This window comes from Grammomys surdaster, unplaced genomic scaffold, assembly GCF_004785775.1.
Source record: "Grammomys surdaster isolate TR1022 unplaced genomic scaffold, NIH_TR_1.0 61, whole genome shotgun sequence".
NCBI lineage: Eukaryota > Metazoa > Chordata > Mammalia > Rodentia > Muridae > Grammomys > Grammomys surdaster.
In genome coordinates, this window is record NW_021604563.1 from 12,567,065 (window position 1) to 12,576,073 (window position 9,009).

General features: G+C 35.0%; 1 pseudogene; it reads left to right on the forward strand.

The window, feature by feature from the left end:
- The first annotated feature begins 8,056 nt into the window (after nt 1-8,056).
- LOC114627322 lies at nt 8,057-8,666 on the forward strand (annotated as a pseudogene).
- The last annotated feature ends 343 nt before the right edge of the window (nt 8,667-9,009 follow it).

Here is a 9,009-nt window from a genome sequence, read left to right on the forward strand (position 1 = left end):
TCTACATTATTTGTTTGCTTCTTTACAATTAACTACAGAATTTTAGTTAAGACGTCAGATATATTTGCACAATAAATTATCACACTCAGTGTTTCTCCTCTTCCAAGGCTTTTGGTATCAATGTTTTTCTTTTCATTATTTAGGAATAATGTCATTTTTTATGTCATTGAAATGGCAGTTAAATGTAAATTGTAAATTAATAACTATACTTGAAAAAAATTGAAAGCAATGAGGCCAGCTTTGAACAAATTTCCTCATGTCTATGTACTGAAGATTGTTCTTTGGCTGAACCAAAAGCACTAGAAAATGCTATGGATTATGATTTTTTCTATCATTTCAAAGAGAAGAAAATATGCACAAATTCCCCAGTATTTAAAGTATAAAAATTGGTTTATCCCTAAAACCTTCCTGGTTAAAGTGATAAGGATTGGGTACGTAAAGCAGAGCAATGATTTATAATTCATATTAAACTTTTAATTTTTTCTCTCTTTATTATATGAGTTTACTAAAACTATATGGACAGATTTTGAGTTTCTACTTTTGTACATAAAAATCTTGAAATATGAAAACTTCATTTTCATATTTCAAAATAAAAAAAACATAGAAAGCTTAAATCCTAAATATCCTAAATAAGAACAGATCTTCTTATATATATTAACCAACTGGGGTCACCGCGACAACTAATAACCTTATAGCTAGAAAGGTAGGCACATACAAATAATCGCAGGTTATTGAAGTGCTAAATCCATAGATAGAGCTAATGGTTTTAAAAAGCCTTGAATTATAATTTGGAATTACTTCAGAAAAGGAAGGGGATAAAAATATTTATAAGTTATTTTAATGTTACATTTTTATTTTATTTCCTCTGTTGACTTTATTGCTCTGGGTTGGATCTTGTGCTCTAAATAATAGTCTATGACTCGTGTATATTTTTATTTCTCTTTTGATAGTATTTGGACATGGTCCTGGGTTTTATAAGAAAGGCTCAACCTTTAACCCAGAAGCTATCTCCAATTGATAGCTACTTACAAATAATGTTATTTCAATAAATTTCACTGTAGAAATAAACATAAGAATAGGCCATAGGGCAGCATTCTTGGAAGTTCCTTATCTCAAAATGGCATGTGAAAACTTAATTTTTAAATTTTAGTTTCATTCTTAATTTTTATTTTTTTCTTTTCCTTTTATTAGTATATTTATCTTCTTTTTAACCCTACAGAATTTGTGTATGTATTATGGCTTTTAGTTTTGTGTTTTTATAGTATTCCTGAATGTGCAAATGAGGTGTCTCTGCATCTATATCTTTTTCTTTTGCCCTTTTAGTGTGTATTTCATGCTATTTTTTTTGTCATATCACTATTTGTTTGATTTTGTTTTATCTCATTATGCTATTATATTTTATTTACTATTTATTATACTACAATCTTTAGAGGCATATTTGTTTTTTAAGAAGAGTCAGAAAAGGAATTGTTCTGAATAGAAAAGCATTTAGAGAGGAAGTGGAAGTAGTAGAGAAAGGTGAACATATAATCAGAACATATTATATGAAAAAATATATTAAACATAAAAGAGAAAGAAAGAAAGCAGGTCAAGATAACAATGACCAAACAAACCAATAGGTAGTGTTCTTCCTTGGTCTCTACTTCAGATCCTACCTCCAAATTCCTATTTTGAATTTTTGCCTTGGTTTCTCTTCTTGATGTACTATAAACTGTAAGCCAGTCTCTCTTTCTCACAAAGCTTCTTTTGATCAGTGTGTTTATCACAGTAATAGAGAGTAAAGTAGCACATGTTCATTATGACATATGTGTCTGTATTGTCAAACACTTTTGAAGAACCAATCCCTAAGAATATGGAAATAAGCTAAGAATTACAAATATAAAAATATTGGATAAAATTTCGGTGTTGAAATTAAGAGACACAGTAAACAAAAAATAGATAATTTCTTATAATAAAATATTTCAAGAGCACATTAAATAAAATTGTACCTCAGCTCACTTCGCTTAAGCCCAGATTTCAACAATGATAAATCATCTTAAAGAAATTTTAAATTAGTATTGGGAAGCAAATGAATAACCAGAATGAGACTCAAATAAAGAAGATTTTAAAATTATTTAAAGGGAATAAAAATAACATTATTCATAGATTTTAAATGAAAACATAAAATGTAAGAGCAGATTTATGATTTCAATGATAGAAACTGTAACAAATAATCAGAGTTGACTAGGAATAGAAATATGATATGCATGTAGTGAGTTATAGGTGGATAGGAATAGTAAGACTGACTGAAATTCAAGAAATAATTAGTATGCTCAAAGTAAAGTATGTTGGTTAATTTTTGGTTACCTTGCTCCCACCTAGAGTCATCTGAAAAATAGGGAACCATTTGAGCAAATGACTCCACTATATTACCCACAAACAAGTTTGTGAGTACATTTTCTTGGTTAATGACTGGTTAGAGAAATAAAAGATGGCAGCCTGCGACGGGTGGTGCCATCCTTATGCAGATCGTCTTGGATTGTTTAAGAACTCAGGCCAACAATTCATGAGAAACAAGACAGTAAGCATGGTTTTCCCTTTGTTTTTCTTTCATTTTCAGTCTCTAGGTTTATGTTTCATCATCCTGCTATGAAAAATTTTGACCTATAATCTGAATAAAACCTTTCTCGACCAAATTACTGTTGGTTGGTGGTTTATTATAGAAAGTAAATGCAGTAGGACACTAAAAAATAATATGAAAACTGAAAAATAAATACAGTAAATGATTTAAAAATTGAGACATATAATTTCCAAACTAAGAGGCATCATGTGAAGTCATGCTTAATGAGAATACAACAATCAAATAAATGAATAGAAAAAATACAAAAGTAATGATGGATGAGATGTAGAACACTGATTATTATAAATACCAAAATATTAACTCCTAGAGAGAAAAACATATTGTGAATATTATCAGAATCTTCTGGTGCTTATTAGTTAAAGTTATAGAAAGCTAATCACATTAAGTTACAAAGGTAAATTCATCTATTCATTGGATAAAATAAAAGATCTTAAATATTCTAACAATATCAAAATCTATAACTCATATCTTTTGCTTAAAAATGAGAATATGAAGTCTTGTAAACAAGTTTTCATCAAGTAAATATACTTGTTACTACTGTGTAGTAAAATAATTTATTTTTAGTAGAATAGTAATACATAATATTCAGTTTAATTACATGATACTATTTAATTTATTTATTACCTTTTTATCTATCATTTTTTCACTTCTTTTTTATTAGATTTTTTATTTACAGTTCAACTGTTATCCCTTTTCCCAATCTCCCCCTTGAAGCCCCCCATCCCATCCTCTTCTCTCTGCTTCTATGAAGGGGTTCCCCCCTCGTCCACCCACTTCTGCATCCCTGCTATGGCATTCTCCTACATTGATGCATCCAGCCTCTCTTCCCATTAATGCCCAACAAGACCATCCTCTGCTACATATGTGGCTAGAGCCATGAATACCTCTATGTGTACTCTTTGGTTAGTAGTTTACTCCCAGGGAGCTCTGGGATGTCTGGTTGGTCAGTGTTGTTGTTCTTCCTATAGGGTTGCAAACCCCTTCAGCTTCTTCAGTCCTTACTCTATCTCCTCCATTGTGGACCCTATGATCACTCCAATGGTTGGGTGAGAGCATTCACCTCTGTATTTGTCAGGCAATGGAAGAGCCTCTGAAGAGACAGCTATATCAGGCACCTGCAACATTCACTTCTTGGCATACAAATTGATGTCAGGGTTTGGTGGTTGTATATGGGATAGATCCCCAGGTACAGCAGTCTTTGGATGGCCATTCTTTCAGCCTCTCTTCCACACTTTGCCTCCATATTTCCTCCAGAGAGTATTTTGTTCTCTCCTTCTAAGAAAGACCAAAGCATCCACACTTTGTTCTTCCTTCTTCATGAGCTTCATATGGTCTGTGAATTGTATCTTGGGTTTTGCAAGCTCTTGTGCTAATATCCACTTATCAGTGAGTGTATACCATGAGTATTCTTTTGTGATTGGGTTACCTCACTCGGGATGATATTTTCTAGTTCCATCCATTTGCCTTAGAATTTCAGGAATTCATTGTTTTTAATAGCTGAGTAATATTCCATTGTGTAAATGTACCACATTTTCTGCATCCATTCCACTGTTGAAGGACATCTGGGTTCATTCTAGCTTCTGGCTATTATAAATAAGGGTACTATGAACATAGTGGAACATGTATCCTTGTTATATGTTGGGGAATCTTTTGGGTATATGCCCAGTAGTATATCTTGTACCTCAGATAACACTATGTCCAGTTTTCTGAGGAACCACCAGATTGAATTCCAGAGTGGTTGTTTTATTTATTTTTAATCTTTTTTTTAAGTCCAGTTGTTATCTCTCTCCCAGTCTTCCCTCCTACATTTCCTCATCCCATTTCTCCTTTCCCCTGTCTCCAAGGAGGTCTCAAGACTCTCAAGGGTTAAGTGCCCCTTTTCTCACTGAGGTCAAACCAAGAAGTCCACTGCTGTATATTTGCCAGGGGCTTCAGACCACTTAATATATGCTGCCTGAATGATCAGTGTCTGAGAAATCTCAAGGGTCAAGGTTAGTTGAGACTGCTGATCTTTCTAAGGGGTCACTCTACTCTTCAACATCTTCCAGCCTTTCCCTAATTCAACCACAGGGTTCCTCAACTTCAGTCCACTGGTTGGGTGTAAGTATCTGCCTCTGTCTCAGTCAGCTGCTTGTTGGTTCTCACAGAGGATAGTCATGCTAGGATCCTGTCTGTAAGCATACCATTGCATCAGTAATAGTGTCAGGACTTGGAGCCATCCCTTGAGATGCATCCCAAGTAAAGCTGAGCACTGGACCTATTTTTCCTCAGGCTCTTCTCAATTTTGTCCCTGCAAAAAGTTTTTTTAGACAGGGTTAGTGTTTTTGACTGTAGGATGGCAGCCCCATTTCCCACTTGGTGCATTGTCTTTCTATTAGAGTTCAACTCTACAATGTCCTTCTACCCATTGTTGGTCATTTGATCTAAAGTCACCCTTTTTGAATCCTGAGAGTCTTTCACCTCCAAGGTCTCTGGTACATTCTAGAGTGTCCCAAATATCATCTGGAGTGAGGGAACTCAGATACAATAAGACATCCATGGGATGCAATAACTAGTAAGAGGATATTAGCCAAAAAAAAATTAGAATACCCAAGATACAATCCACAGAACTCAAGAAAGTAAACAAGCCAAAGGGTCCAAATGAGGATGCTTCAGTCCCACTTGGGAGGGGGAAGAAATCAATCTTTGGGTGGGAAGAGAGGAAGAGAGGGACCTGGATGTGAGAGGAGATAGGGAGGAGAGTAGGAGAACATGATCAAGTTTTGGAGGCAGGGAAAGAGAATAGGAGAGAAGCCCTGAGAGCCAGTAAAATGAATGGAAATACGTAGCCTCAGAAGGTCGCAGATGAGGGACATAGTATATTTTATAAAAGAACATTTTTAACAAAATTAATTTGGATAAGATTTATATGTTACTATGCTCAAAAGAAAATAAGTTATCAAAAGTCAATAGTAAATTTGTGAGTTAAAAAAGGAAACCAAGAATTTTGTTTGAGGAAGGAACTACATTTATAGAGAGTAATATTTATTGGAAATCTCTTAAAATATCACTTAGGCAAGAAGAGGAAGGGAAGGAATGTTTGCAATGTTTAGAAAAATAACAGATTGCATTTCCATATACAGAAAAATACCCTTGCTTGTTCTATGATTATTAGTTTATATTGTCTTGCTTGTTCCTTGACTATTTTCATCTATTATATTGCTAGTTTCTCAAATCAGAACTGACCTTAATACTTGCATATAATTAAAATGGTATAAATGCAGATTGGGAAAAAATTATTTAAAAATTTAAAAAAAGAATACCATTCAGAAGAGACATAAAATTTTCTCAAAAAAATGAATAAAACTCACAAAAGATGACTTTAAAGAATTGATATGCTTTGAGCATATGTTTTTAAAAATTATACTTTGAATACTCATGAAATATTTATAGGACATGAAATAAAGATAAGCACTATCTCTTTGTTAATTATTTTCATTTTATAGTAATGTTATGCAAGTGTGGTGGTTTCAATATTCCAGGCCCATGGAATGACACTAGAAGAAGGTGTAGACTTATTAAAGGAAGTATGTCACTGTCAGTGTGGGCTGAGAGACCTTCCTCCAAGCACCTGGAAGCTTGTCTTCTCCTGTTTGCCTTCAGAAGACATAGTATCCTCAGCTACTCCAGTTTCCTGCCAGACTAGATGCTGCTATGCTTCCTACCATGATAACAATAGACTGAACCTCAGAACGTTTAAGTTAGCCACAAATAAATATTATCCTTTATAAAAGTTGCCTTGGTTGAGGTGTCTCTTTACAAAAATGGTAACACTAACTTAAACTGAAGTTGGTTCCATGGCCTGGCCATGCTTTTGTTTAGAAGAAAGTGGACATTTGACATTTTGTAAAACAGTGGAATTATTTAAGTGGGGCTTAATGGACCATCACAGTAGGTATATGGAAGACATTGGTGCTGAAGGTGATTTTTAACTGTGACGACCTGGCCCAAGAGATGGAAACTTTTGCATTACTCAGTTAGAAATTACTCAGCTCATGTCCCTCATTATCAATATTTTCTATTTAAAACAGGATTTTTTCCTTGGGAATTTATCTCTAATTCATTGGTCAAGATTCACTATGACAGCCTAGCAGACTTGGAAAAGTTGTGCAGTGGGAAAGAGTTGAAAATTGAAGGATCTGCAAATCTCAGGAGTATACTTTGGCAACTATTGTTACTCTGGCACACGCACACACACACACGCACATGCACGCACACAGACACGCACATGCACACGCACACGCACACACACACAAACACTTATGGAGTATTTTCAGACCAATTCAGACATCTCTATGATTGAGCAGTCAGGTATTGAATCCTATTAATCTTATCTAGTAGCAGAGAAACTAGGTCTTATCACAAAATTCACCTATGAGTGTTTGCCTGGGAGTCTTCTCCTGATGACTCCTACACAAATTATAAGACCATGGAAAACTCTTAATTGGAGTACACCAGATATCCATTGCCTCAAAGAAGATTAAACAGAATATACATAGGAAAAGAATATTAAGAAAATCATGAAGAAACACAGTTCACAGACTATCTAATGCCTTCTATTTATTGAAATTAGAATAATTGAAAATGTGGGATCAGACGAAGAGAATGACAGTGGCAAAGAGAAAGAAAGAATTAAGAAAGAAAGAGAGAGAGGAAGAAAGAAAGAAGAAAGAGAAAGAATATAAAGTTTAAAGAGGAACACATTTAATAGAAAGAGTTAAATAACATTGCGCTTATTTCACCCATGAACCCAGATGACATTACTCAAGAGAAATGTTATGAATTCTCTAAGAGATTCATGAATCATTGGGAAGACCATTCTTCAGTCAAGCCCTTCTTTGTAAAAGTTCAAATTCAGGTCATTATTCTTCATTCCTAAGTGAGCTCCCTTTGACAATTTGAGAACAAAAAAAGCAACATCAACAAGAATCTCCATCAGGTATTCATCATGGACATCTTTGATGAACTGATACCTGAGAACCTCCATGTTATTCATGTGTAGTTGACTTAGAAGACCTGCCCATGATCATCTTCTGAGAAGTTTTCCAGCAGAACAAAATCCTGAAAAACATGCAGGGAAACATTGTCAAAAAGTATCCTGGGCTCTTCTTCTCTGAGATGGCTGAAGACAAATAGACAAGAAATTTTATGATTCATTCTCCAAGAATTTAAAGCTTAGAATCCATGAAAATTACTCTGTCTCTGAGTTCCTCCATTTTCACATCTCTCAGTTTGTATATGAGATGGTTACCTGTCAGAGTTTGTTTCTTGTATGAATGAGACATAGAAGTCAAAGTGGGAGCAAAGAGAATAGGGCAGTCTCTGCCTCTGCTGGAGCACATGCAGAAATGGGGCATTCAGGTTTTATATACGATGGTGTGTACCGATGAGTAAGGCATGAAGCAGCCTAAAAAAATTGATGGAAAATGTCTTGTCCTTGTGATTAAGAAGGCCTGGAGTTATCACAGGATGAAGAAGAAAGAAAGAAAATGAAGCAGAAGGAGACAAAGTTGACAATTTCTGAAAGCTCATAAGGAAGATCTTGGAATAGAGGGTAAAGAAAGTAACAATCTCACATAGGCTTGCATCTTCAATCTGCTCCATTGGTACAAGAAACTGTGGTTGGACAGCTAACATGAACTGGACCATAAAGGCTGAGAAACTCAGACACACATCTGCAATGGACTACATGATGGCCAGAAAGAACCTAGAAATCAATACTGAACACCCAATTGAGAAGACCCGGCTGCAAAAGGTTGAGGCAGACAATAATGACAAAGCTATCAAAGACCTCATGGTGCTTCTGTCAGAAACTGCTGTGCCATCCACTGGTTTCTTACTTGAAAATTCTCAAACATTGTCCAACCACATCTACCACATGATCACAGGAGGCCTGGGCATAGATGGAACTGGTGTGAGAGCAGAGGAGCCCTGTGCTACTATTCCTGATGAGAGTCACTGTGTTGGGGCTAATAAAGAAGTGTTTGGAATGGAAGAAGTAGATTAGAAAACCCCTGAAAAGTACACATCCTCTTTTATAATTTTCCCATGTCTGTTCCAACAGCCTTGACTGCCTCTGATGCACTAAGCACTTTGTCCATGTCCTGTCCTGTGCCTTAAGGCAAGAAAATTCCCTTCCACAGAACAGCAGAGCTGGGTATTCTATTTTGTGGGTTTGTTTGCTTGTTTGATTTTCTTCTGAAACTCACAGTATATAAAACTAAAATATGTAAAAGTAAATAACCAGTATAAGTAATTCCAACACTAGGTAATTTAATGAACACTGAAATGTGAATTATTGCTTCCATTATTCAGAGAAATCTGGGTCACATGTTTGTCTAAATTAATAC